The sequence below is a fragment of the Acyrthosiphon pisum genome, chromosome X, assembly GCF_005508785.2.
Source record: "Acyrthosiphon pisum isolate AL4f chromosome X, pea_aphid_22Mar2018_4r6ur, whole genome shotgun sequence".
Taxonomy (NCBI): Eukaryota; Metazoa; Arthropoda; class Insecta; order Hemiptera; family Aphididae; genus Acyrthosiphon; species Acyrthosiphon pisum.
In genome coordinates, this window is record NC_042493.1 from 38817568 (window position 1) to 38820515 (window position 2948).

Genomic DNA, 2948 nt, shown 5'->3' on the forward strand with positions numbered 1-2948 from the left:
GTTATAAATATTATTATAATTAATTTTATCATATTCTACAATACATTTTGTATTTAATATCGATAATATTATGGCCATTGTTATATGTACCTACCTAGATCTACCACAAAATGTTTTGTCATCATTAAGTATTAACTAATATTATCAGAATTATCTATTTTTTTACATAGAATAAAAATTCTTCTTTAATAAATTGTGTGTCGCCCAGTTTACTAGCTTAAAAAATGCACTGTTATAGTGGGTACTGCCTAATTTACTGATATGGGGCCATAGCATAGAATTTCACCTCCGGGTCGCCCGTCGCAGAAATATCATAAACCTAAAAACTTACCAAAAATTATGAAACTTTGTACACAGCATATACCACTACGCATGTACCGTATTTAAATATCGTAAGTATATTGAAATTCGATATATATCAGTCAGGTATAAAATGTATGTAAAAATCAATATTAATACTCAAACATTATGTCTTACAGATACCCGTTGTTGAAACGGAAGCAAAGCAGTCGTCACCATCCAAAGGGGAGAGCTCTAACAAGGATTATTACTTAAGTATATTGAAGTTAGATATTTATCAGTCAGATATAAAATGAATGTAAAAATTAATATTTATAATGAAACATTATATTTTACAGATAACAATTGTTGAACCGGAAGCACAGAAGTTGTGATCATCCAAAGGGAAGAGCTAAAACATAGATTATGACGTAAGTATATTGTATATTATTTATTTATCAGTCAGGTATAAAATGTATGTAAAAATCAATATTAATATACTTAAACATTATGTTTTATAGACACCCATTGTTGAAACGGAAGCACAGAAGTTGTCATCATCCAAAGGGGAGAGCTCTAACAAGGATTATTACTTAAGTATATTGAAATTAGATATTCATCAGTCAGAATTAAAATGTATTTAAAAATCAATATTAATACTTAAACATTCTGTTTTACAGTTACCCATTGTTGAATCGGAAGCATGGCAGTCGTCATCATCCAAAGGGAAGTGCTCAAACATGGATTGTGACGTACGTATATTGTATATTAGATATTTATCAGTCAGGTACAAAATGTATGTAAAAATCAATATTAATATACTTAAACATTATGTTTTATAGACACCCATTGTTGAAACGGAAGCACAGAAGTTGTCATTATCCAAAGAGGAGAGCTCAAACATAGATTATTACTTAAGTTTAATATTGAAATTAGATTTTCATCAGTCAGATATAAAATGTATGTAAATAATATTAATATTTATAATGAAACATTATGTTTTATAGACACCCATTGTTTAACCGGAAGCACAGCAGTCGTCATCATCCAAAGGGGAGAGCTCAAAGATAGATATTGTTTAAAGTATATTGTATATTAGATATTTATCAGTCAGGTATAAAATGTATGTAAAAATCAATATTAATACTAAAACATTATGTTTTACAAATACAGATACCAATTGTTGAACCAGAAGCACAGCAGTCATCATCTTCCAAAGGGGGAGCTCAAACATAGATTATTATGTAAGTATATTGAAATTAGATATACATCAGTCAGATATAAAATGTATGTAAAAATTAATATTTATAATGAAACATTATGTCTTACAGATACCAATTGTTGAACCGGAAACACAGCAGTCGTCACCATCCAAAGGGGAGAGCTCTAACAAGGATTATTACTTAAGTATATTGAAGTTAGATATTTATCAGTCAGATATAAAATGTATGTAAAAATTAATATTTATAATGAAACATTATATTTTACAGATAACAATTGTTGAACCGGAAGCACAGAAGTTGTGATCATCCAAAGGGAAGAGCTAAAACATATATTATGACGTAAGTATATTGTATATTAGATATTTATCAGTCAGGTAAAACATGTATGTAAAAATCAATATTAATACTTAAAAATTATGTTTTACAGATACCCATTGTTCAATCGAAAGCACGGCAGTCGTCATCATCCAAAGGGAAGTGATCAAACATGGATTATGACGTACGTATATTGTATATTAGATATTTATCAGACATGATATAAAATGTATGTAAAAATCAATATTAATACTTAAACATTATGTTTTATAGATACCCATTGTTGAATCGGAAGCACAGAAGTCATCATCATCCAAAGGGAAGAGAACAAACTTGGATTGTTACTTAAGTATAATGAAGTTAGATATTTATCAGTCAGATATAAAATGCTTGTAAAAATCAATATAAATACTCAAACATTATGTTTTATAGACACCCATTGTTTAACCGGAAGCACAGCAGTCATCATCTTCCAAAGGGGGAGCTCAAACATAGATTATTATGTAAGTATATTGAAATTAGATATACATCAGTCAGGTATAAAATGTATGTAAAAATCAATATTAATATACTTAAACATTATGTTTTATAGACATCCATTGTTGAACCGGAAGCACAGAAGTCGTCACCATCCAACGGGGAGAGCTCAAAAATAGATAATGTCGTAAGTATATTGTATATTAGATATTTATCAGTCAGGTATAAAATGTATGTAAAAACCAATATTAATACTTAATCATTATGTTTTAGAGATACCCATTGTTGAACCGGAAGCACAGCAGTCGTCACTATCCAAAGGGGAGAGCTCAAACATAGATTATTACTTAAGTATAATATTGAAATTAGATATTCATCAGTCAGATATAAAATGTATGTAAAAATCAATATTAATACAAAAACATTAAACCGCGATCTGGAGAAGGCTATCTCGACGTATCTGACGCGTTCGGGGATATCCCCCAATTGGCATTGGAGACAGTCATCCAGAACTGTGGAGCTGGTGAGTGGTTGCCCCAGATAGTCCGGGACCTCTACAATGGTGCCACATCTTTCGTCATCGTGGCCGAGGGTAAGACTCCTGACATCCCTGTTCTGTTGTAAATCCGTCAGTGATGCTCTCTAAGCGGACTA

The 2948-nt window shown here is 30.6% G+C and overlaps 1 long non-coding RNA gene across 1 annotated transcript; it reads left to right on the forward strand.

Moving 5' to 3' along the window:
- Positions 1 to 805: 805 nt before the first annotated feature.
- On the forward strand, positions 806 to 1348 carry LOC115033299. Its single transcript, XR_003838633.1, has 3 exons — positions 806 to 876; positions 960 to 1031; positions 1122 to 1348. It is a non-coding gene; the product is annotated as an uncharacterized LOC115033299 (long non-coding RNA).
- The last annotated feature ends 1600 nt before the right edge of the window (positions 1349 to 2948 follow it).